The sequence below is a fragment of the Pantherophis guttatus genome, chromosome 1, assembly GCF_059756535.1.
Source record: "Pantherophis guttatus breed Tessera chromosome 1, ASM5975653v1, whole genome shotgun sequence".
In the NCBI taxonomy this organism is placed as follows: Eukaryota; Metazoa; Chordata; class Lepidosauria; order Squamata; family Colubridae; genus Pantherophis; species Pantherophis guttatus.
This window is the reverse complement of record NC_142063.1, coordinates 219,037,833-219,065,810: the sequence shown is the minus strand read 5'-3', so window position 1 is coordinate 219,065,810 and position 27,978 is coordinate 219,037,833. Positions and strand designations below refer to the sequence as shown.

Sequence of the window (27,978 nt, the reverse complement as noted above, 5' to 3'; positions counted from 1 at the left end):
TGGTGTTGCATGGAAAATAGGGTTGATGTACTCTAGTTTCCTCTGGTCAAACAGGGACGTGGTGGCTCAGTGGCTAAGATGCTGAGCTTGTCGATCGAAAGGTCGGCAGTTCAGCGGTTTGAATCTCTAGTGCCGCGTAACGGGGTGAGCCCCCGTTACTTGTCCCAGCTTCTGCCAATTTAGCAGTTCATAAGCACATAAAAAATGCAGGTAGAAAAATAAGGACTACCTTTGGTGGGAAGGTAACAGCGTTCCATGCACCTTTGGCATTTAGTCATGCTGGCCGCATGACCACGGAGACGTCTTTGGACAGCACTGGCTCTTTGGCTTTGAAACCGAGATGAGCACCGCCCCCTAGAGTCAGGAACGACTAGCACATATGTGCAAGGGGAACCTTTACCTTTACTTTACTCTAGTTTCCTCTGGTCAAATAGTGTCACCTATTAGAACCCAGGAAAGATGTATCTCTGATGCAGCATCTGCCCTCTGCAATGAGGTGCTCCTAGGATCCAGATGGCTCCCACCCTGCTGGTGTTCCAGAAGGCCATAAAGCCCTAGCTATTCTCCCAGGCCTTGGGCTAGGGTAGCTGGAACTTTTGGCTGGCTAATGAAGGTTGCAGGATGTTTGGACTGTTGTCAGACTGGCCATCTTGTTGGTTTTCTTCTTTTCTAGTTTGTTTTTTGTTATGTTTTTAATACACTGTTTTTATTTTGTTGAGTGTACTGTGAAAGCCTCCCAGGGTTACTTTGAAGTTGGGCAGCACAACGTCAAATAAAATAAATAAACACATTGCGGCAGGACAGCACTTGCACCATGATCAGAGTTTTTTGCTGGCAAAAACAATGTCTACTGGAAGAATAGGCTTACACTGTCAGCTTCTTTTGTTTAGGGCAGGGATGTCAAACTCAATTTCATTGAGGGCCACATCAGGGCTGTGGTTGACCTCAGGGGGCAGGGCAAGCATGGCCGACTGGGTGAGCGTGGCCACCTTGATGCCACTCACGGGGCGTGGCTGACTGGGTGGGCGTGGCCAGCTGGATGGGCATGGCCAACTTGGCGACACTCCCCAAACTGGCCTGAAGTTTCCTCTTCGCAATGGGTAGACTTGGGCCGAAGCCATGCTGGCCCGATGTTTCCTCTTCACATTGGGTAGACCAGGCCAAAAAAATGCGGATAGACCAGGCTGAAGCGACACAGGCCAGCCCCTTACATTTTCGAGGATGGCCCTGCAGGCCACATCCAACCCGTGGGCCTTGAGTTTGACAGCCTGTCCTAATTTTATGCGAAAATGCAACCAGTTGCGATAGGGTAGGCAAAAAAACATAGTTAACCCAGGGCTGGTGATTGAAAAGAGTTGGTCTCTCACCATTGGTGGAAAGAGTCTAACAAAATGAGAAGATCTTTGGAAAGAAAATACAATTTAATGCTGGCACCCCAACATTACAGTGAAATCCTGCAATTAAAAAAAAAAGAAGACAGAGAATCCCAACATTTTTTCCTTTGTTTATGTCTTTTTGTTTGAGAGGAAGTTACACAACTTCTCATGTTTCAATGACATTCAATTATAACAGTGAAATTTTAAAACCAAGGAAGGCCTAGGTTCAAATTCATCCTCAGACACATAAATTGACCGGATGGCTTTGAACAACAAAGTCTTACTACAATATACTTATAGAGGTTGGTAGATGGGGAAAAAATGGAGGAGGGGATGTTGTATATACCAACTTCAGCTCTTGAAAGAAAGATGGGACATAAATCTGAGAAAGGTTATAGAAAAGGCGGCCATGATGTTGATCCTGTATTTGTATGCTGAGCAGAGCAAAGGTATGGATTCATAAGTAGTAAAGCTATTTACATTTTAAAAGATTTACAAGAATTTCATTTGAGTCTAATTTCATAGCTAAGTGATTTTTAAATTTAAAAGTGTTCTTCTGTTAACAAATTAATTGCCACAGGAAAATTCCCCCTGATATTAGAATCAAAGCAGTCACTTGGCATGGAACATCAAATGCACCACTGTCCCAAAGAAACATGGTAACCGCTCAATAATAAACAGTGTGATGCACAGATTTCCAATTAAGATTACAATTTGGGGACTCTGTTCTTGTCTCATGAGGTGATTGCCCCAATAAAATATAGCAAAAAATGTGTAATATACCACGAAGGGAAAAAAATCCTACAAACCCCATCGTCATATTACTTGTAGTCTCTTTGTTTTTCAAAATCATGTGATTGGATGTCAGCTTAGAGGTCCAGAATTTGCACAAATGTCAAGGATTGTTTTAGCTTGTCTTCCTGCTATATACCATTCTCATGTCTTAAGACTGGAAGTCCATTTTAGTGACTAGTGGAGGGATTAATTTCTGAAAAAGCATCGAAACTTAACTCTTTGTTTGACTTTAAAAATTCCAGCACTGAGAGGTCTTTCAGACAGGACTGGGATTACAGTGTATTGAATAATGGAGGTATGTCATTACAGGTAGTCCTTGTTAAATAACTGGTTGCTTAGCAACCATTCGATGACATGACGGAAACCCCCCCACCCCAAAGATTCTTATGACACAATTCTGGAATTCCGACTGCAGCATGTCACGTGCACCTGCAGTGACATGACCGCATTTTAGGTGCTTGGCCACTCACTTTTGCATTCACTTGCAGCATTCCAAAGTCATATGACTATGATTTACCAAAATTTTTTTTGTTAGTTTCCAGCCATTTTGAGTGGCTTCCAGCAACAAAAGAACCCATTTTATGACTGCCACATTCACTTTACAGTTGCCATGTTTGCTTAATTACTATCACCAAAAAAGGTTATAAAATCGAACTGGTCATGTGGGTGCCTCAATTGATGGCTGTCATGACTAGTAGTGCAATTTCTATAGTAGAAATTGCAGGCTACATTATGGTCATACATTAAGGATACTTGTATCCCTCTAATAAGTAGCTTAAAGTGTTGTCCCAACAATTCCATTGTCAGACTTATAGGATCTTTTGGAGAAGGAATTTTTCACCAGGATTGTAAGAGATGGACAGAGTTAAGGAGAACCCTTCCAACACACCTAAGTTCTGATCCTCACAACCTCATCCCATTATTCATTCTAATAAATTAACACCAGCATATTAAATCCTTGTTGTCTCTATCATTTATGTGAGTTTCCCTTCCCAAATTTGAAAAAAGGCCAGGCTACCAAAGCTTGAATTGTGTAGAAAAGCTTGATAGGTTAACTGGTTTACAGATTCTATACCCTACATATATAGATATATAGTTGTCAAAATCAATGCTTCTTCAACATTTGATATACTTTATTCTGGAAAGAAGATAGACAGTTCTCTTTTTACAAATTCACTGCAATTTCTCATCTTATAAATGGAGAGCCCAATCATTTGTTCCCTTCAAAAACTGGAAGCAACTGAATCTCATTCTTCAATTTCTCAATTATTTCCAAAGATTCTGTTATACTGTCTTCCTTACTACCAAGCAATATTGAGACAAATACCACAACCAACCAAGTTGAGATGCATGTAATGTTGAAAGGTTTATGGCTATCTAGAGAGGCATCCATCTCTTTTAAGTAAGTCTCTGTAAGTCTCACAGAAGAAGTTACGAAAAGATGTTGTCAGCCACATTCTGAGCTTCCATAATATACTTAATTAAGAGACTGAGTAGTGAGCTAGAAAACCGGTAGTTCAAGAATCGTCTCATACAGGATTTCATCATGTGTTCTTATCTATATCTGTTTGCCTTAGTTTCTCAAAGTCAGCCAAAGAATACTGGCTGTGAGATCACATTCTACACAAGACACATGTCTGGTGGAACACATAAACTTGATTTCGATGCAGTATGAATACTTAAACAGTGAGGATCAAATGCTAGATAAGGAAAGCACACAAAAATAAAATTAATATATATAGTGTGTGTGTTTTGTTCACCCCTTATCGCAAGTGAAACTCATATTTCCCAAATTCTTCAGTAATTCAGATTTTTTTATCAAATCTGGAAAAATCCTGTTGCCCTCTTACTAAAAGTAATTTCTACATTTACTTTCTTCTCTCCTACAGCCATTAGTTAGCCCCTAAGTAATCATTACTTAAGTTTGGAGCTACAAAGTATGCTGGGTCCTTCTCTGGATTAGGGATGCAGAGGCAAAAAAATTCATTGACTAAGGAGCAAGGATTCAACTGGCTGGGTCTTACAATTTTCTGCTTTATTATAAAAGCAGGGCTGTCAAACTCACAGGCCGGATGTATCACGCACTGGTCACACCCAAGTCTGGTTTAGCGAAGGGGAAAAAAGATGACACAAGTTTGACACCCCTGCCCTAAAGACACAACTCCATATGAGATTCAATTATGTCGAGGCTTTTGCAGTACCTGTAACCCTAGTACAATTGTCTTTCCTAGGAGCCAAACAGTAACCTTGAAGAAAGGTATTGAAGAAAGATAAGAAGAGCTATTTTGCTTATTCAGCCCTTATTTATCAGGGTTTTCAGCTGTTGAGTATTGACATCTTTGGTGTTGGAAAAAGACTTCTATGAATACCATGGACATTCAAGAAAACAAACCAATGGATCATCAAACAAATCAACCCAGAATTGTCACTCAAGGCACAAATGACCAGGTTCAAATTATTCTACTTCAGATACGTTATTGTATGCTAACACTAGCTCTCTGGAAAAGACAGAAAAGTAGGAAAGGTGGAAAGGAGAAGAACAATGAATCTAATGATATTATGCAACTATTCTCCCAAACACCTGAGGGCAGGACAAGAAGTAACAGGTGTAAGGTCATTAAGAGAGATCCAATCTAGAACTCAGGAGAAATTTCCTGACAGTGAGAACAATTAATCAGTGGAATGGCTTGCCTTCAGAAGTTGTGGTTTAGCAACACTGGAGGTTTTCAAGAAGAGACTGGACAGCCATTTGTCCTGAATGGTATAGGAGTCTCCTGCTTGAGCAGAGGGTTGGACTAGAAGACCTCCAAGGTCCCTTCTAGCCCTATTACTTTATGTTCTATGCTCTATTCCATCTTTCCCTCTTTAATAGATTTGTTCTGGCAAGTGCTAGAAATATATGGGAATGTGCAAATGGAAGATGATGTCATCTAGATTATCTTTAAATCTTTATAAAGTTATGGCAGCCCATTTCCAAGTTCTGTAAAGGCATAAACTGGAAACACTGTATGCCTTCTTCAAATAATTTATATTAACCTCTGGGTTTGTATTGCAAATTCTATGTATTAGTTACTTCTATGGTGCTCAAATAAGCATTCAGACAATTGCAGTCGTAGGTGCCTGCCAGTATCTCTCTAAAGGTAATCTCAAAATCAGGTATTTAATGCATCTTACATCCATGGGCAGATATACAGACGTGAGAATCCAGTGCAGTGGAATGTCATCTGGATTCCCAGGAGGGAGGGGTTGCATTCCAGAGGACTAAGAGACAGCTGAGTTTATGTGGAAGAAGGTCACAGTAGCTCATCCCTAGAAGTTCTCAGAGTATATCTTCAATGATGCAAGTAGCTGCTTTAGCTTGGCAAGATTTCTGCCTATAGATGAGGAACGATAAAGGAAACTGCTCAGAAGTAATTCTATATATCTTTCTTGGTTTTTGGAGCCTGACACACAGTAAGGAACCGTGTAAAGCAAAGCATGCTATTTTTTCTCTTATGGGTTTTTCCGTTTTTTGCTATTCTAAATTTTGCACATACAGTATGAGTCTGTCTAATTCATTTTATGAACTTCTTGAGTTGCAGATTATCATGAAGTTTCATGGAATGTAAAATGCTTTAGTGGTGCCTCCAAGAGGAGGCAAATATTTACTAGGTTAGGCTAATTAATACCTGAAAACTATTTTTTTAATACAAATTAGTATACTAATCCACATTTAAAGTGGATTTTATTTAGGGGATAGGTAAGACAAACACATGCAAGTGGGAATTCAAAATCTGCATAAGATGTAATAACTTTAATGCCGAATTGCTCAATACGTGGTCCACCAAGACAATATAAAATATCGCTTATTTGGTTTTTAAGGCAATGCATTGCTTTTATTAATTAATCTGGTCCTCCAAAGGACTCTCCAGATTTATTACCCAGATGTTCTGAAAATGAAGTGATATCTGCAGAGGGTGACAAAAAGATAAGAGTAAAAAGTGGACAGAAAAAATGGTGAGACTTGGAGCAACCTGGCTGGGGAATTCTGGAAGCTTGAAGTCCACACATCTTAAGAGCCAGCCAGCCATTGTCAAGGCTGAGAAACACTGATCTAGACAGTAGTTAAATACATCTCTGACAAATGATTTATAAAAACCGTTTCAAAAAAGTTTCAAGATTTTTTTTCCCCTCATGAATAGACATTCCACTAATTTATCCACTGCTCAGGACATATTTAAGGCTGGTATGCAAGTATGCTGGTATGCTTATGCTTCACATTAAATGAAAACTAAAAAATAAATAAAGCAAGGCTATTGGGGGGAAAATTAGGGAACTTTAGAGTGCATACGCAAGACATCCCACACAAATCTATATAAAGCTTTCATAAGTGCAAAAAAGAAGCACATTTCTCTTTGTGCACTTGAAGTAAAATCTTTATTGAATAACGCAATGTGGAGATTCTGAAATAGAAGTGAAAAGTCCACGTAGTTAGCTGGTCCCTAGGATGAAACAATTGCAACTATTACTCCAGTTACTGTGGTATGTGTGTGTGTGTGTGTAATTTTCAATAAACCAATACCTTTTGAATTTTATTCCAAGATTTGTAGAAAATAATAACAGAATCAGAATCTAATAATGGCTATATAACATACCTTTCCCTAGATAGCAAATGACCTAGCACTTCATCAGCTGCAGGTTTAGCTCTCCAAGAAATAATAAATGCATTAGTCCATGAAAGCAGAAAAAAAAACTCCTGACCCAAGTTGCTTTCCTATGGAGAACTCAAGCAGTCCTCATCTTACAATTGTTTGCTGAACAATGGTTCAAAGTTACTATGGTGTTTGAGAAAGCGGTGTACAAACCCACTGTACAACACCTGGAGTCATATCGCCGCAAGTTGGGCTTTTGGAAACCAGATTACATTTTGACAGTCACAGCATCCTGTGATTACATGATGTGATTTGTAGTTTTCCCAGCTGGCTTTCAACAAAGTTAAATCAATGGGGGAAGTCAGGTTCACTGACTTAATTATAATTCCACTATATCAGTGATGAAATTCAGCGAGATCTATCCGGATTGCGTGATCCGGTAGTGCCGGCGACAGGAGGCTCCACCCACCATCCTGGAGATCATCACATCCCATTTTTGACCCTCTGTGCATGGCTCGGTGCATGCGTGGAGGAGGCGCACGCACTCACATTTGTAAGCCGGTAGGGAAAGGTAAGTGAATTTCACCCCTGAACTATATGATTCATTTAAGAACTATGTGATTTGATTAACCATGAAGATTCACTAATTTTTTTTTATTAGGGTTATCATAATATAAAATACAAAAGAAAATAAAGATAGAGAGGAAGTAGGGAAGGGGAAGAAAGAGGAAAGAGAAAAGAAGGAAAGAAAAAAAAGCAATTGATAACTTTTTTCAATGCAGTGCAATACAAAATAGAATTGCGGCCTCATCTTTTTATTTTACCAACTTAACAAATACTAGACATAACGGTAAACTAAGTTAATCGGAAAAATCCAAAGTCAATTTTTTTTTCTATCTCAAGCACAAAGTCCGGAAGTGATTTCCCAAGTAAAATCAAAGCTGGATATCCCCCCCACCCCATTGCCATCTCTGTTAGCTCTATCACTTTCTCCATCTATTCTTCTATTGTGGGTCACAGGGATTCACTTATTGACTGCTGTAAAAGAGGTCATAAAATTATGCTTGGTAATGTGATGACTCGCTTAATAACAATATCGCTTAGTGAACAAAATTCTTATTTCAATTCTGCTCATAGGTTGATAGGTTGACCTAAATATTTATACTTGGTATACATTTCAAAGTCATGGGATGTCCTTTTAAAATAATGTTAGCCAGCTCTATATCAATATCAAGTATGAAAGCTACTTTTTCCACAATCTATAATGTTAAATATGGATGCAAAAATATTGATAGCATGTCAGCCAAAAAGACTTGGTTGGAGATAGGGAGATGAGGAGATGTTTAAAATATGAAGGAGATGGTGATGGGATATAAGAACAGTATTGCATGATTATGTTTGTTATTATAATATTGTTCCGGCCCACTGCAATCAAAAGAGTTTCAATAAAGATTCTCAACAAAGCATGAAAAGGTTCATAGTAATATTAAATACCAATTTATGCTTTTTGGGGAAAAATGACATATTAATGTCTTTTGTTACACATGATAAAAAAACAAGGTTTTGAAATATAAACTGTTAGAACTTTTAACTGATGTAAGACAAATATTTTAAGATAGGCTTTCTTAATGTGTACATATATCTAAATATATGAAAATTGAGCATTATCTGAAATCAATGACAACTGCAAAAGTAATATTGCGAGAACTATATAAAGATAAGTCACACATACTTAAACGTGCATATTTGGATCAATGTTTTTGCATCTTGGCACAGTAAATCTCGTAAGTAAAACTCGTAAGATTTTTATGTATGCCAATAGTCAGTATATTTTTATAGCTGACTTGTTACACTCATGCCTGAATTGATTTGCTTATATTTATTTGTTCAAAAGACTTATATGGTCACCTGTAACCCTGGGCAGCTCACAAAAGAGCAGTAAAAACACCCCAAACCCATAAAATCATAACAAAGATTCCCAGTGACCCAAAGGCAAACATTTCTCCACACATCGTTTAATTTTGCTGGGCTCCAATTTCACCCCTAATGCTTGTGAGGAGATCCAGCTCGTCAAGGCTTCCTGGAAAGCCAAGAGATTGGGGGCCTGCTGGATCTTGAGGGTAGCAGGGCAGGGATCTTCACAGAGAAGGTATTCTGCCTGGGACCCACCAGAAACAGGGAAGGGATCTGCAATGTGCCCATCCTCTCTAACCTGGGGAAATGAGCAGATGCCTTCAAGGAGAGGCAGTACCAAAAATAGCCTGTGCCTTGCCATTCAGAACATTAAAGGTGGAAGTCCCAGCAGCTCAAGGAGCAGTGGTGTAATATGGGCAAACTGTGGAGTGCCCAGAACTTCATCTGCCATTGCATTCTGGACACTTTGGATAATCTTCAAGAACAGTCCCATGTAGAGAATATTACACTAATCCAACCAAGAAATTATGAGGGCATGAGTGATTGCGAGTAGGCTATCCCAACTGAGAAATATATGCAATTGGTGCACAAGATGAATCTATGCAAAGTTCCCCCCACACGCAGCTGCCATTTGCTCCTCAATTAGTAGCCATGAAAGACCCCAAATTGTCTCTATCAAGGACTCTGCAACCCCAACAAGATGATACCTCACCAAATCCAAAATGACCAAATATCCGGAGCCATTATATCTTGTGTCAGCCTTCCCAGGTAAACCAGACAAGAAACATAACTTGATGAACTAAATCCATTCTACTGTAAGGCTATATTAACAGAATCTTGCAAGCTAGAAGCTATAACCTTCCCATTGCTACATTTAACCGCTTGAACAATTAAGGCAGGTACTTGTTAAGTTTCTTTCCCTGACGGTTAAGTGACTTCAGGCTCCTCCCTCTCTTGTCTGATCATTCCATAGGCATCATTTTTTCCCCTCATCCCCCAAGGTCAACCACACATTCCATTATACTTTCTAGGGTTGAGCTGGAGCCAGTTCATCTCCATCCAGATGCTCACAACCTCTAAGCAGTGGGCCAAATTGAACAACATTGGCAGGCATGAAGATCTATCAGTTATACCCCTAATTATGATGTGATTTGTCCCTTTTTAATTTTTAAAATTTATTAAATATTTATTAAACAAAATTATATAGCTGCCCATACAGTATAGCTTCCCTAGTGAACTTTCTGGATGGTATAAGATTGAGGAAATCTGATATTGAAAACACAAATGAATTATATTTTGTAGGTCAGAATTGGAGCTGATGTGTTTATTAACTAGTCATAACTAGTCTGGACTATTGTAATGCTCTCTACATGGGGCTCCCCTTGAGGTGCACCCGGAGGCTCCAACTGGCGCAGAGTGCGGCCGCGCGGGTGGTTTTGGGAGCAACATGGAGCTCCCATGTAACACCTCTCCTGCGCGAGCTGCACTGGCTCCCGGTGGTCTTCCGGGTGCGCTTCAAGGTTCTGGTTACCACCTTTAAAGCGCTCCATGGCTTGGGACCTGGTTACTTACGGGACCGCCTACTACCATCAACAGCCTCCCACCGACCAGTACGCTCCCACAGAGAGGGGCTCCTCCAGGTGCCGTCGGCCAAACAATGTCGGCTGTCGGCCCCTAGGGGGAGAGCCTTCTCTGTGGGGGCACCGACGATCTGGAATGAGCTCCCCCCAGAGATACGGAGGATTCCGGATCTGCGCACCTTCCGCCGCGAGTTGAAGACGCTTTTGTTTCATCAAGCTGGCCTCGCCTAAATCTTCCCCCTTTTAAGTGTAAATTCTAAATTTTTAATGGATTTTAAAATATGGGTATTTTAAATTGGATATTAATTCAGCCAAATTTATTTAATTCATTTTATTCGATTTTAAATTTTGTATATTTATGTGTTTTATTTCATGGCTGTGCACCGCCCTGAGTCCTTTGGGAGTAGGGCGGTATAGAAATTCAATAAATAAATAAATAATAATAATAATAATAATAATAATAATAATAATAATCTCCTAATGTATTTTCTGGAGTATACCTCTGCAAACAGAATGATTTACTAATTCTTCATCACATAATGCTTGCAGTCACTGTAACAGCTGCAAGTGGAAAGATAAATTTTCCCCACTGTACTAAATCAAAATGTCCCCCCATGCATTCTTCATACTAGAATGGCTAATAGGTCTTGCAAAGTATCAAAAGGATGCTAATTGGTTCACATCTTGCATCAGAGGGGGGAAAAATGACTATTTCCCCACCCACCCACCCACCCCCCGCGACTGCTTATTGACCTAAACTAATTTGAAGAGCTAAACGGGGTCAGGGTCTGGTAAGTTCTTGGATGGGAGTCTGCATCCCATCCAGAGTTGGCTAGATGCGGAATTTTTTCTTAAAAAAACACAATCTTCTACAATGGCAAATTATTTCTATAATACTGCCAAGAAAATCGTGTAGATCTCCTGGACGTGAGCTTGACAAGAATCAAAGAAAAAGGTAGACATTTCAGTGCATTTCTCCCTTCCAATATCTTCTTCTGATCAAACTTCCATGAAAGCTTGAGGAGAAATAAAAACTGCTGTATAAGTGCAGAGGGTACCTGACTGGTACACTACTGAAGGCTTGAGGGTGGGAAACTCAGGATAGAATAACATTTATAACACACACATTTTTTTAAGCAATATCCATACTCTGTAAACTGCTTAGAGAGTACTGTAAAGCGCTATGAAGTGGTATACGGGTAGTCCTCAACTTACATCACTTCATTTAGTGACCGCTCGAAGATACAATGGCACTGAACAAAGTGACTTCTGATCCTTTTTCACACTTAACGACCATTGCAGCATCCTCATGGTCACAGGATCAAACTTCAAACACTTGGCAACTGACTCATATTTATGACATTGCAGTGTCCCAAGGTCACATGATAACCTTTTGTAACCTTCTGACAAGCCAAGTCAACGGGGAAACCAGAGAATAATTTAACAACCATGTTATTAACTTGATAACTGCAGTGATTCACTTAACAATTGTGGCAAGAAAAGTCATAAAATGGGGCAAAACTCACTTAAATGTTTCACTTAGCAACAGAAATTTTGGGCTCAATTATGGTCATACGTTGAGAACTACCTGTATGAGTCTACATGCTATTGCTATTGCTATTTTTGTTTTAAGCAAGTGTCAAGCACCATTAATTACCAAGGTATCAATGAGACACATCTGTTAAACCAGTGTTAGACTTTACCTAACTTCCCAGACAGCTCACAGTCATAACAAACCATCAAACAGGAAGGACGAGGTCTTCCCCGAAGCAAAACTCTCCCCCCCCAAAAATGTTGCTGACCTGGCTGACAATTAATCAAGGGACATCTCTTCTAGAAGCAGAAAGGTTATTTGAGAAGCAATGTTCTCCTTTCCAAATGAATAATGAGCCTGGGAGAAAACTCTGCACTGTAAAACAGTGCTATTCATGCAGACTTTGAGCTACAAAAAGCTATTTTCGATGCTGTAAAGAATTGTACAGAAATAACATATAGTTGAGGACAATTTCTAGGATTTGGAGCAAGAGTGCCATTGAATCAATCCCTCCATTTATCTGACTGAATTTAAGGAACTTTTCCTACTGTCTTCCATCTCCAGTAACAGAGCTAGAGCTTAATCAGACACATCATCAGGGGTGGGCTTCAAAACTTTTAGCACAGGGTTCTCTGCCCGGTTGGTGGGTGGATGTGGCCATGGTGGGCATGGCCTAGTCGGCCTCCTGCACCATGTGGGGGGGCGCTTTTGCCCTCCCTGGGCTCCTGAGGCTTTCCTCGACCCTCCGGGAAGGCAAAAACAGCCTCCCCAGGCTCTGGAGGCCCTCTGGAGGCCGGAAACGGGCCCTGCATTTACCTGCATCCAACCCAGGATGTGTGGGGATTCCTGGGAGGGGCGGGGTGGGCGGGGCCAGCCAGGAGTGAGATTTGGGGGTTCTCCAAACTGCACAGAATCTTAGCTAGAGGTTCTCCTGAACCCCTGTGAACCCCCAGCAACCCACCCCTGTACATCATTGATTGGTCTTTATAAGGTTTGCTCCAGCCTTCCCCAAACTCAGATTTGTTAGATTTCAATCCTTCTAGACCAAGTCATGGAAAAAGGCCATGGTATCTACAAATTATGGGAACTAAATTCTAACACATGGACAGTATCAGATAAAGGAAGGATATCATTGCCTATATAGGTGATTATAACATGTCTTAATCTGAGCCACAATTACAAAACTGTCAAGGCTGACAGCCCACAGAAAATTAGGGTAATAAGTTTCCTTCCAGTCCATCTCAACTTATAATGGTTCCATGGGTATCTCTATGCAAATTTCTTTGTAATGACAAAGAAATTCAGGTTATCCTGGATTTCTTCTGGGCAGTTTTCTATTTTCCTGGCATTTGGGAAGGGGTGCCATGACCCTGCTCTACTTACAAACCCCTGAAACGTTGCCCAAATGTTCCTAAGGCCTACAAAATGCACATAAAAGAAATCAGGCCACATTTGTATTTTATTTGGATAAGGAGAGTAATGCTCAGTAGAGAAAGTCTCCTGTATTTTTTCTTCTTCTAAGCATTCTCAATAAAACTTTGCTTTTGGAGCTATTTCAAAGGAGAATATAAATTCTCATGGGTAATGTAAGTTTTCCTTGCGTTTGTTTAGTCACCAAGTATCAGGGTGATTGTAAATGGTAAAGCTATTTCTCCAATTCCTCCCACTTCCAATAAATGCCAAGGAAAACATGATAACAGGATTTTCCCCACTGGGTTTTGCAGTAGTTATGTTACTTTTATTACAAGGGGAAGCGGGGGAATCATGCCCTTGATTAATTGCTGGAGAATTTCTCTTCTGCAGAAATTTGGAAAAGTCACCCACCCAATTCCTTTGCTCACAGATTTGTTGGGAAATTTCAGAAGGCCATTTCAGCCTATCTTCATCTATTATTAATTTATTTATTAATTTTATTTCTATACCGCCCTTCTCCCGAAGGACTCAGGGCGGTGTACAGCCTGATTAAAAGCACAAAGACAGACAAAATTTAAAAATAATTAAAATTATTAAATAATAGGCTCAATTATAAAACCCCCAAATTTAAAATCCCATATTTAAAAACCAATTAAAATCTTTACATTGATAGCCCAACCTGGCGGAACAACAAGGTTTTGAGGGCACAGCGAAATACATGGAGATCAGAGATCTTACGAATTTCTGGGGGCAGTTCATTCCAAAGGGCAGGGACTCCCACAGAGAAGGCCCTCCCCCTGGGTGTCGCCAGCCAACATAATTTGGCCGATGGCACCCTGAGGAGATCCTCTCTGTGGGAGCGGACTGGCCGGTGGGAGGCTACTGGTGGCAGACGACGGTCTCGAAGGTATCCAGGTCCAATGCCATGGAGCGCTTTAAAGGTGGCAACCAACACCTTGAATTGCACCCGGAAGACCACTGGGAGCCAGTGCAGCTCGCGCAGGAGGGGTGTCACGTGGGCACAACGAGTTGCGCCCATAACCACCTGTGCGGCCGCATTCTGGACCAGTTGGAGCCTCCAGGTGCTTTTCAAGGGGAGCCCTATGTAGAGAGCATTACAGTAGTCCAGGCGGGAGGTGACAAGGGCATAATGACTGTGCGCAAGGCGTTGCGATCCAGAAAGGGCTGCAACTGGCAAATCATAGGGGAGTTTCACCAAATCTGCTCCAATCAGATTTATTTATATTCCTATTTCTATCCTGTTACAGTATACTACTTCTCAAGCAGGATTATTTCAAGTTAAAATGACTACAACTATGCTAATACTTAGGAGATTTGTTTTTGGATTCTTGCTCTTTGTCAATAGGTCATGGATTGCACCGTTCCATGGAACATTACAAAGCAGCTGTTTGGGGGATTTATTAAAGTCCAGGACTTGTATGTAGAAAATCAGAGAAAGCTTTTTATTTCATATATTGTACAACACCAGATATTAAGAAGATTATGCATGGCAAATAAAATACAGTTGCTGTTCTTTCTCTCGAGCTTTCATAACTAAATAAGAAATTCCTTTCCTTTCCTTTCCTTTCCTTTCCTTTCCTTTCCTTTCCTTTCCTTTCCTTTCCTTTCCTTTCCTTCCTTCCTTCCTTTTTTTGAAATGAGGGTAGAAGAATGTATGTGTGATTGTACAAAAAAGAGGCTTTCAAAATCACTCATAGATAATTAATCAACTATGACAGTACAAATTAACATCAATAAATCATCTTTCCATAAAGTACTAGACCATTTATTATCCTAGACTAAGGACATTGCCCTTCCTGCCTTGAAAGACACATTGGTGTGCCCCTTCTCAAAAACCCATCCCTGGATTTAATGTCACTGGATAAATTTCTTCCAAGTTTAACTTCCCTAAAAGGAAAATTTTAGAGAAAGAAGTTGTAGTTGAGTTTGAAGCTGAAGAAGTTGAAGTTGAGTTGAGTTGAAGACTGGAGTAATTACTTGGATAACCAGTGAAACATTTCAAACCAAAAAGAAGTACAGTTATCATAATTTAATTCATTTCTTAATGTCCTTCTTTATTTAGTGGAGGGTTTTATTTTTTAACCACTAACATGCTGTGTTTACTAGGTGACTGATGTCTAAAGAAGAGTTTTGAATTTGTTTTGTCGGGTATCCCAAATAAATGTGTGTCATCAGAATTAAGGTGGGCTTTCCTATTTAATGGGAAGGTCAAAAGTTAAGTCATTCAGTGCCATAGCTAAATTACCAGCATTAAGGATTGAGCAAATGTAACACTAAGAAAAAGGCCACCAGCTACTTGGTTCACCCAGTGAAGCCAAGTTGACAGTTACCATAAGGCCTAGTATAAAAATGAATAACCATCAGTTATTCTGTCATAATGAATCACTAGACTGCCCACAAAATAACTATATATTTTATTTTTAGGAAATGGCATTCTTCTTCCACCACTTCCTGCCTGCCTTTTCTAGAAGATTATTGATGCACTTTTGGCTCCAAAGAATCTCTACCAATGGTTTTTTTTTTTTAATTTTAAAAGGTGACTATGGAAACAGACAAATAGCAGTGACAGTTGTCATTTTGAAGCGAGTCATAATCTCAGAGGTTACAGATTAATTTTAGCACCAGCTATCAATAGGCTTCCTTTTCTTGCCAGCTACTTGCATAATTGAAGCATTTCTGCTTTCTTCCCAATTCAAACAGCTTAGGGCTGTTAATTATATACATCTGAAGTAGAAGTACCCAATTAAAGACAAAAGAGTACATCCTGTGGTGGGTTTGCTTTTTCCAAAGTGCTTACAACTACGTTGAGAACACATTTTTAAACAGATCCTCTGTATTAAATTCAGCCCCCTAACCTCACCTTATTGTGTTCAAAATGCTCTGTGGATCCTCAGAAGCAGCTCTGAGGGTAGGAAGCTTAAGGGGGAACTTTTTAGGATGGGGTGTGTTGATACCTGCCTTACAGTGTGAGCCGTCAGCCAGTGGAACAGGATGCCACATGAAATGGTGAACCTGCCTTTCAGTGGAGGTTTTCAGGCCGAGGCTGAATGGTCATCTGTCAGAGATGCTCCAATGGGTTATGAGTAGATGGTCTTCTAAGCTTCCTTTCAATTCTATTATTCTGTCTGTGAATCTCTTTAAGTCAAAGGCCCAACATATTACATATGGACTCAAACTTGTAACTCAATTTCTCATAGTCTCATAAGTATGCAATCACAAGTCTTAACAATATAATCAAATCTAACACACTATAACAAAATAGGAATGAACAGCTATTAGTGTACACAAGTGAAGGAATGGAAGAAATTCAGAACTGAAACTGTAAGTGAGCCAAAAGGTAGCGGGTTAGAGATAGATCTATTAAAGTTTATAGCATAGCAGCAGATTAGAGCTATGGGACCCCACTAAGTGAGAAACAGGGAACAAGGCTTTCCAGAAAATCTTGTGTGTTAAACTAGGCTCATAGGTTGGGGAAGTTGGGCTAAAAACTTCTTTCTAGGGATCTGACCTGGAGTACATCTATTTTGAAGTAACAGAAAGGCACTGTTGCTTGATATTACTTATATTTAACTTGCGTTAGCATCGAAATATTATTACAATGCCACATATATTTTCATTTGTCTTTCTTCTACAGAAATCCAAACCAGAGTACTATTGTTTCCCAGAAGTAAAAAAAAAAAAAAAAAGTCATGCAACTTGACAATGTAAAGCACAAAATGAATGACAAATGTGTTTGAACAGGGATAGAAACTCCCATTAAATAAAGTAGATACTGGAACAGAAATATACCAGAGGGCATTTGATAAAAGTTATGAAGGGCTCTGTTGCATCAGGCATATAGAAGAAATATATACGATGGATATACGATGGAAAAAAGGAAGGTTTTCCAGGCCCAGGCCCCCCTGCCCATAGCTATGCTATGTACTCCCCCTAAAAAATAAAAATTCCAAGCCACAACTTTCTTCCATGCTTATCACATCATATGCTGTACATCAAATTCTGAAATATTCGACCAAGCAGTTCATTCTCCTAGTGTGTTACAAAAAGTCTCAAACAGCATTTTTGTTGTTCTTCTTTTAATTCCTAGATATAGCTAAACTACTCCCACTGTCCTTGCCCTGACATTTCAAGAGCACTTTAAAAAAATTTGTTAGTATGTAAACTGAGCTGGTGTGCTCGGGCATTCCCATTTTTTCACATCACTAAACACACACAGTCAATTTGAATGCATCCTGGCAACACCCTGAGGCTCTCTTATAACTTTCACAAGTGGAGTAGTAAAAATAAATAGAGGAAGGAGGGACAATGGTACCTCATGACATTTTCTTGTACGAAGCCCTGGTAGCTTTATAACAGGCATCTGTATAGTACAACTCCTGACCTCCTCTATCCTTGTCATTGTCATGGGATAATCTTTAAATATATGCAGGGAATCAGGGGGCATTGGTGTTAGATCCTTTTGATTCACTTGTAAATTGTGCATCATTTTAAGCAATCATGTAGTATTTTTTTTCGATAATTTCTGTTAGATTTCAGGGTACATCCACATTTAGAGGAAATATTAACTCTGACGGGTCCTTGGTGCTCTCTGAGCTTGGTTGTATTCTTGAAGATGTTTCATTACCCAAACCAGGTAACATTATCAGTGCTACACTTCCATCTATCTATCTATCTATCTATCTATCTATCTATCTATCTATCTATCTATCTATCTATCTATCTATCTATCTATCTTGGAGGTCTTCTAGTCCAATCCCCTGCTCAAGCAGGAGGCCCTATATCATTTCAGACAAGTGACTGTCTAGTCTTTTCTTAAAAACCTCCAGTAATGAAGCACCTACAACTTGTGAAGGGAAGCTTTCTACTTGTTAATTGTCCTCACTGTTAGGAAGTTTCTCCTTAATTCCGGGTTGCTTCTCTCCTTGATCAGTTTCCATCTATTGTTTCTTGTCTTGCCTCCAGGTGCTTTGGAAAATAAGTTGACCCCCTGCTTCTTTGTGGCAGCCCCTTAAATACTGGGATACTGCTATCATGTCACTCCTAGTCGTTCTTTTCTGTATGTATGTGTATATATATATATATACACATATACACACCTATACATTATATAGGCACAGCTATGCATGTAGATACTTACAATGTTTCTAAAGCATAAATATATGCTTTTTAACTCTTGCCTTTTTTAGGCTTTGCAGTTTTTATATATGAATAAATTGAATATGGATAATGGTAAGATTTTTGGAGAAATTCTGCTAAATTCTATTATATACATTCAACAGGCCTGATCTAGAGGAAAGATAAATGGTCTTTATTAATATTGCCAGAGTTTCTTAGAAAAGGGAAGGGAGAATCTGCATTAGGCATTTTATTGCTGGTTTTCTCTCTAGGTGGCCATGCTGGCTCAGGAATTCTGGGAGCTGAAATCCATAAGTCATAATGGGGCCATAGCTGCCCACTTCTACTATAGTCAATCCTAAAATGTTCTTAACAAAAGAGACTACTTCTGCATTCTAAACACTGCTGGTTGAATTATTATTTTTCATCACTTCAATACAATCAAAAGAAAGAAACTGGACTATCTCCACACAGTGGCCACATCTGGTCTATGTGAAATTTATAATATAAGAAATGGAGACTTTCTGAGTTATTAACAGAAAAACTCTTTCTGGGTTATTAATCACCTTTGTTCCTTCTTTTGCATCCAGATAAGAAACCAAGGAATCTCCATTAATCTTAGTGGATTTACACATTACTGTATTGTGCAACCAGGCATTCTAGTTCAATATAAAGACAGTTCAACCTACTTTTATGGCAACTATTCAGGGCAATGTGATGAACATTATTTCAAACTTGTAGGGTTTAAAGTTCTATTGGAATTTCTTTCAAATGAGAGAGAAATGAAGATTCAATCGAATAGTGCATTTTGGTCCTCAAGGAAAATACAATACTCCTTTCAAGTAGCTTCAGGATCCTCCTTGATCCCAATCCTTCATGAGAGGCTAAAATAATTTTATCAGCAAGGATGTTCTCCACTGGTCCTTAGCTATGATCTACTTGGACCAGGATAGCCTACTTGGCTTAGTACATTCCTATTAGTAAAGATACTTCTTGTGGGTGCTTTGAGTCAGCTTTGACCCCTCTCAATTGCCTGGGCAAGTCCTTGAGGTTTCTTGGCCACATTTTCAGAAGAGGCCTTCCCTTCCCTTCTTGCTAGAGCTGATTTTTATTAGTCTGGGACTCATGCTAGAGACATCTATATTGACTAAATTTTGTCTTGCCTAATTAACTATAAATGATAACAACAGCAAACAAAAACTCATAATATCATAACTACCCCAGGATCAGGCTTTTATTTTGACAGCCTTTTATTTTACTTTTTAAAAAAAATAATAATTGTGTTTTAATATTTGGATTTATTGTTTTGGGCACTGCTGATTTTATTGTGATGTTTTATTAAGGTCTATTTATTGTAGAAGCTTTATTTAATATGGGTTTTACTGTACACTTCTTTGGGCAGAAAAGAAATGTAGAAAATAAATTCCATTTGGTGTTTATTTGGTGAGATAGTCATGAGTAAGGTTTACGGCTGAGTGCCATGTAAAAAGTTCCATAAAATACCTGTTGTGTTTTTATTTCTTTTCAAGGGCAGAAGGATTTCTTCCAGAAAAGACAAGTGTATCAATTCCATGTCATTGAAACACGTATCACATAAAGATAGAGAAGAAATCTTCTATTGCACTACACTGTAACATAGTCTATAGAGGTAAAAAACAATGATACTTATTCCAGGAAAACTGAGTAGTAATACGAGACAAGTGAGAAGGGGCTATTGCTCTCAGGTTTTCCTTGTGGGTTTCCCTAACCATTTGGTTGGCACTGTGAGAACTAGATAAACCATTCGTCTGAACCAAAATGACTCATTTTATGAAATGAACTGAAACCAGAGGAAAGAACAAATTGGTGGATGGATGTTCCCCAATAGTATTTAGGACAGTATTTAAAAGATAAAGTTTTCCCTGTCAGTCATGTCCAACACAATGGCACAGTGCGCATCTCCATTTCTTGGCCAAGGGAGCCAATGTTGTTCAAAGACACTTCCATGTTGCCAGCATGGCTATACGCCAAAGGCACATGGAACCCTGTTACTTTCCCACTGAAGGGGTACTTATTAATCTACTCAGATTTTTTTTTAATTTGCTCAGATTTGCATGCTTTGAACTGCTAGGTGGGTGGTGTAAGTAATGGGAGCTCACCCTGTTGCATGGCACTCAGTTCTCGAACCCAGACTGTCAGCTCTCCAGCTGACAAGCTCAGCGTCTTTAACCACTGAGCCATACTGTCAGCCCTAGGACAGTATTTATTGAAAGGGAATTGGCTAGCTAAATTGGAATATACACATTATAGCAAGGGTGGGCAATTAATATTCCAAAGGAGGCACATAAGAAATTGGCACTGTTGTGGAGGACTGCCACCTGCCCACAGTCTACCCCCACCCCCACTGTCATTGCCCCACCTCCATTCCCCACAGTCTCCTAGCTAGCACCACTGCGGGTCAGACACAGACAGATGTGGCCCACAGGGTGTAAATCCGTAGGTCTGCATTACAGCAACTTGGATAAAGGAAAATGTAGTATTATAGAATCCTTCAGTTCTATACTGGTTTTAGATGCATTCCTAGAAGTAGTGTGGCATATTAATTGGAAATCAATTATGTTAAGCTTGCATAAATATTTTTGGAAGTGCAGATCCAGCGCCATTGACTTTTTAACACTCAGAGTAATTACCTACCGGCTTCAAAGGAAGAGTGGGATGTAAACTGAGAGTTAATAAGGTATCCTGAATCCCTTCTCTATCTATCACTCTGCCTGCTCTTGTCTAAGAGATTGTTAATTGAAGGCTGCTTCCTTCTCCCTTTCTTCTTCAGGCACACACTCATGGAAGAATGTGGATGTCACCCTTTGCCTACCCCTATATATCCTGTAAATAAATCTCCTCTCTAATCCAGCTTTAGATCTGCTTCATTACTACCATGTTTTACCGAAAATAAGACCCTGTCTTATTTTTTTTTGAACCCTGAAATAAGCGCTTGGCTTTATTTTCGGGGAGGTCTTATTATTTTGGGGTGCGTGGAGCAAGACGGGGATCCTCTTGCCGTCTTACCTGATTTCCAGCTCTCTCTCCCTAACCCTAACTAGAGGAAATGGCAGGGACTGGCTGCACATGTGTTTAAATATTTTTGGGGAGGGCTTATTTTCAGGGAGGGCTTATTTTCAGGGGGGGTATTTTAGCGCATGCACTCAAAAGCCCGATTGGGCTTATTATCAGGGGATGTTTTATTTTCAGGGAAACAGGGTACCTGGATGAAATTCCTATACTCAAGAATGTTCCTGTTTGTACACAGAATTCTTCCTTTCCCAGCAGGATCTATGCACTCTAGTTCATTAATTTAAATGATCCTTCAGTATGGTTCAACTTGACTGTGACTATTAATCTCCCCTGAAACAAGACTGAACAGTGCTTTACCCATGGTAAATCTTATCACAATTTTAAAATAGTTGTTTGTATTTGCATGCTGGAATTCAAGACCTAGAGGCTACAGAAGAAATGAAGAATGTATTTTCACAGCATTGCACAAGCATATTTTATAAAGTACCACCCTAAATACTGACAATGACTTAATGCAAATTGTGACATCAGACATTGATTGAGAAGAACAATAAGTGAGCATTTGTCCAGAAGCCATCCTCTCAAAGAACCAGCATTCTAATGTTAGTGTTTTTCTCCCTATTTGCAATTTTATAGCAATTTCAAATCTAAAATTTTGGAATAAAATATATTAAATCACTCTTAATGAATGTTGTCAGTAAATAACATTTACTGGCATGGAAACAAACTTCTTCATTTTAAAATTTGCTTCCCAATAAATGTCTTAGTTAAGGGGGAAACACTCTAATGATCTTTTTTATTCCTCTGAACTAGTTTGCTATTTAAATACAAATATAAAGGGAAACCTAAATAAAAATTTAGTGGAAGACTGACAAACGGAAAGGGGAATAAAAATATGCATAACATTCTACCAAAAATTCTTGCATAAAATATAGACATAATAAAAAGAAAACATTGCAATTCCCATCACAACAGTAGTTTAACATTCAATCTTGATTAGGTGTTTGCAACAAAATGTTATAGCTCTGAACAGAATTTTAAAAATTCCCAACACTGACAGAATTCATTCTAAGTTGATGGTTCTCCAGTTTTAAGAAATGTCTTTGCTTGGTTTATAAGTAGTATATGTGGGACTACTTGAAAACAAAAGGAAAATTTCAACTATATTTGTTATTTATTATTAAATTTATATGCCGCCCATCTCACTATCAAACAAGCTGCTTACAAGAAGATAAAAATGACATTATAAATCATTAGATGATATTTTCATTTTGATTTCATTTCATTTTATTTGATTTATATATTAAGATTAATATTAAAAATCAGCTAAGTATTGAAATGTTGTCATCCTTAATCCATTAAATATTTAATGGTTAATGGATTAAGAATTAAAATGCTCCCATTGAGGCTCAAACAGAGCCAGGTTTTAAGGCCCTTGTTTTTTTGTTTTTTGTTTTTTTAAATTTGATTTATATGCCGCCCTTCTCTGAAGACTCAGGGTGGCTTACAATGTGCTCAGCAATAGCCTTCATCCTTTTGTATATTTATACAAAGTCAGCTTATTGCCCCCACAACTGGGTCCTCAATTTACCTACCTTAGAAAGGATGGAAGGCTGAGTCAACCTTGAGCCTTGGCGAGATTCGAACCCTGCAGTAATTGCAGGCAGCTGGTCTTAATAACCAGCTTAATAACAGGGTGCCTTAAACCCCTGTACTACCAAGGCTCTTATTGTTAGGATATGGTGTAAGCCTAACAAGTTGTCCAGGCAATATATGTGTGCTATAACTGTAAATGTATTCTGTAACTTTAAAATGTAATACTGAGTAATTGTACTGATGAGTCATTGCACTGCTGACTCCACTTATCTTAAGTGGATAATTACTAGTGTAAACTGTATATAAGGAGAGAGCCGAGCTATAGTCATTGTTGCTTGACTTATTGCTTGACTTGTCGGTTGGAACTGTTACTGTCGTGTGTGAAGAAGTGGATGGATCTGCTACCATCATGATTTGTTACCAGCGTTGAATTGCTGTTTATTACCAACTGCTGTAAGTAAGAAGATATCTGTAACTTCGGACTGATTTGAATGGTTAAAGACTTGGATTGACTAAAAGACTATGCAATTGTTTTTCACTACAAAGTAAAAGCTTTGTTAAACCAGTTTGTATGTATTGCATTCATTGCTCTCAGTACAGTTTCTCCGTGCACTTGCTCTGCTGGTCGGTTAACACATCAATATCCTTAACAGCCCTTCCAAATTTATTTTGTAAAAAATAAATCCATTAATCGAAAATTCTTCAATCCTTCAATACTGTCAGGCTTGAAAGTCCAGGCCCACATGAGAATGTTCAATTAAACTATTTTGCCTATTTTGCCTATGCACAAGAATTTGCTCAGTTAATGGTCAGTACCTGCTTAGAGTTAGATCAGGGTCAACAACATTCAAGGAAGATTAGACTTGGTCTCCTTGGGGCTATGTAGGGATTCTAGGCTGATCCCTCTATTCAGCCCTCAGGTTCTCCTTCTCCTTCTCCCATAATGTCTATCTGTTTCCAGTCCAGCTTGACTGTCCTGGGCAGGGGTGGGTTCCACTTACCTTTACTACCGGTTCGCAGCGGGAGCGCGCATGCGCATGCGCAGAAGCTTCTGCACATGCACAGATCACCCATGATGATGTCGTGGTGGGTGAGTGGAGCCTCCCACCAGTTTTACTATCGGTTCTGTAGAACCAGACTGAACCAGGAGCAATCCACCACTGGCCTAGGATTAAAACAATTTCATGAATACTCTGGCAGTGGTGGATCAGGTTGCCAAAGCCTTTTTTCAGTTTCAGAGAGAAATAGTGATTCAGATGGACCAGTTAATCCAGACAATGAATCAACTAGCCCAGCATTTACCTGAACAAGCAGCTCTGGTACATTCTCTAGCCATAGTCTAGGAGCATGCAAAGTATATGACGTTTATCTCCCATCTCCTTACCTGATAAGTATGATAGAAATCACGGCAAATTTCTTCCCTTCAATACATCTGCCTAAGGCAAGAACTTCCTAAAATCCACCAATGTGTCTTATATACGATTTATTATTGACCTAGTGACAGAAAGAGCTGACAAATGGGCAATTTCTTTCTGACATAGATTAGCCAGACTAAAACAATTTCATGACATTGTTGAGGGCTACACTCAATCATCTCATTAAACAGAAGACTGCCAACTGCAAATTTGGTTGCCTACAGCAGGATAACGGATGTGTATTAGAATATACCACTGACTTTCAGTTGTTAACTTACGAGGGGAGTTGGAATGCAAGGCACTGGATTTACCATTCGGCTGGTCACTTCAGTGGCTTTTTATCCATCTCTGCTAGTTGAACTGTGGCAGAATACAAGTGGGAGAGAAAGATATCACTTCTTTGTTTCATTCCCCATTTCCCTCCATACTTCAAAGATTTTGGAAATTAAAACCATGCATCTGAGCTCTAGCAGACCATTATGGAATTCCTTGCTTTCGGAATAAAAATGGATGTTTACAAAATAAACGAATATGACTTGCCCTCAAACTCTCTTGCTGTCAAGTGAAGTAGAGATTGTTCTTAAAGGCAAGTTGTAGACAAAGAAATAGAGGAGATGGAATTTCATTCCCAATTTTATGCTGCCTGATGCCAAGAAAGGGGAAGACATTCTGGAAAGGGGGGTGGGAGAATCTTTAATTTTGGCCTATGAAGAAATGGAAATTCTCCTCCTGAAATACACCAATTGGAAGTCTGGTTGAGGTTGCAGTGAGATCAGACATGAGGAGCGGGTCTCCGCATTCCTGTGCCAAGTTCTCCCCATTGGTGGGCTCCAAAAGGAGCCAAAACAGCCCTATAGGGGCAGTGAAGCAAAGAGGGGTGCTCTGTGAGGTCATGGAGAGTTGCAACTTCCTGTCTGACCCAGGGTTCTTTTTCCCTCTCAGCCACGATAAGGAGAAGAGGCAGCCTAAAGATGGCTGCCATGAAACTGGGACAACAGAGGAACAACTAAGACTGGTGCTGGAGTGAAACAGGTGAACAGTGACTGGAACTGGGGGAGAGGATTCTTTTTCATATAAAACCTAACTCCAAGGAATAATGTAGAACTACTTGCTCAGAATTATTTGTTAAAGCGATGATTAAGCATTCTGAGAAAAATATCAGACTGGAAGGAAAAGATTTAAAGAGAGAAAAACAATAAATCTCTAAAAATACAGAAATTGGACTCTTATACTGGGAAGATGTGGTAATTGGAAGACATTTTAAAATGCTGGAATTATTTACTTTAAAAACTTATCCTGCTTCTATAATTGAATTACAATTAAAATTACGATCAAAATAATTAAAATTAGACTGATTAGTGGCAACATTGAAATTTAAGTTGATAGCGCCACCTGCTGAATAAAGGAAAATATACAAGTCTGAGAATACTTATATGAAGGATTCAGGAGTGAAATGCTCCCGGTTAGGACCGGATCGCCCAATCCAGTAGTGATGGCGGTGGGTGGTTCGAGAACCGGTAGCAAAAATCCCTGCACCCCACCCCCGATGCCAGCTGAGCCACGCAATCATCAGAAGCTGTTTTTTTTTACTTTTAAAAGCATTTTTTCTACAACCTCTTCAGCCGAAAAAGTGCTTTTAAAAGTAAAAAAAAGGCCTCTGATGATCACGCGGCTCAACTGGGATCATCAGAGGCTTCTAAAAGCATTTTTTTCTACAACCTCTTCAGCCAAAGAGGTTGTAGGAAAAAAAATGCCTTTAGAAGCCTCTGGCGATCCCAGTTGACTTGCCTCATCATCATAGGCTTCTAAAAACATTTTTTTCTGCAACCTCTTAAGGTTGTAGAAAAAATGCTTTTAAATTTTTTTTTAAAAAAAGTTGGCCATGCCCACCGAGTCACATTACCCCCACCACCACCAAGCCACTCCCACAGAACCAGTAGTAACAAATTGGAAGGATTGTGAAAATATTTACTGAGTTATATATAACTATCCCATGACTACCGGAGACTCAAATATGAGAACAAGGAAGTTATTTAATTAAAGTGACCCCTGAATGTTATGCTAGAAGATTGAACCTGAAAAGGAGACGTAAAGAGGCTTCTGATAATTTCTGGGACTATTTAAATGGAACTGATCAATTACCTATGGGATACAAAGAACTGTGATTAGCATACTTCTTGAAGGGCAATTTTAGGACTGAATAAATGGTTCTTGGACTACTGGACAAAAGTGGGATTTTAAAAAAAACAAAATAAGATGCTTCATAAGGAAGAAATGAGTGGAACTTTGAAGGAGATGGTGTTGATTTTCCAAAGCACAAAGGACATCATGGAGAAAGGATTTAAGGAGGTTATGGAAAAAATGGAAAATACTATACGAAGGATAATGAGTAAAGATCTAGACTCTCAGAAAAGGGAGGAGTTAACAGAAGGAATGGAGGAAAAGATAAAACCAAAGAACCAGCGAACAAAAGAAGACAAGGAGGAAATAATAATAAAAATAACAGCGATTGATGAATTAAACCAGAGGGGAAATATTTTAAGAGAGTTGAAAAGAGAATTGGAGATACAGGAAGATACCTTTGAATGGGAGATAGGGGTTTGGACATATACTTTGGAAGCTAGGCAGCGGAAGAGGGTAGAGATGGGAGAAATACTTAAATTGAATAGCCAACAAGTAGATGCAGATAGAGATAAAGATCCAAGAGGAATATGGGAGGCAAGTCAAAAAAAAGCATAGCAACTAAAGTTAGCTCCTCCTTGTCTTCTTTTGTTCGCTGGTTCTTCGGTTCTATCTTTTCCTCCATTCCTTCTGTTAGCTCTTCCCTTTTCTGAGCATCTAGTTCTTTATTCTAATGGGCAGGGATGAAATCTAAATTTTTTTGCCACTGGTTCTGTGGGCGTGGCTTGGTGGGTGTGGCTTGGTGGTGGTCATGTGACTGGGTCGGTGTGGCCATTTTATTTTTTTTTTACTTTTTAAAGCATTTTTAACCAGTAAAAAATGCTTTAAAAAGTAAAAAAAAAAAAATTCCGATGATCAGCACCTGACCAGCCTGGCCTCTCTTCGCCAAGCCAGATCCAATGCCTCCTAGTCCCAAAGATTGCAAGCCTTTCTACCTCGGCCACCCAGTCTGGGAGATGACAGGGGGGGGAGAGAGAGAAACAAAGTGCTCGGCTGCTCCCCCTTTTCACTCACCCTGAGCTTCCTGTTGTGGATTTTCATGCCTTGCTTCACGCGCCTGGGATTGTCACCCTCGTCTTCTTCCTCCTCCTCTCCAAGTGGAAAAATGCCAGGAGCAAGTGCAAGGGGCCTTGGTAGTACAGTGGTCTAAAGCACCCTGTTATTAACACAGCTGCCTGCAATTACTGCAGGTTCGAATCTTACCAGGCTCAAGGTTGACTCAGCCTTCCATCTTTTCTAAGGTAGGCTAAATGCGGACCCAGTTTGTGGGGGCAATAAGCTGACTTTGTATAAATATACAAAAGTATGAAGGCTATTGCTTAACGCATTGTAAGCCGCCCTGAGTCTCCAGAGAAG

At 39.4% G+C, this 27,978-nt stretch overlaps 1 protein-coding gene across 2 annotated transcripts in view; it reads right to left on the bottom strand.

Annotated features, from left to right (window-relative positions):
* The window catches only part of DLGAP2 (DLG associated protein 2), a 459,052-nt gene that overhangs the window by 375,886 nt on the left and 55,188 nt on the right, over positions 1-27,978 (bottom strand). The window lies entirely within an intron of this gene.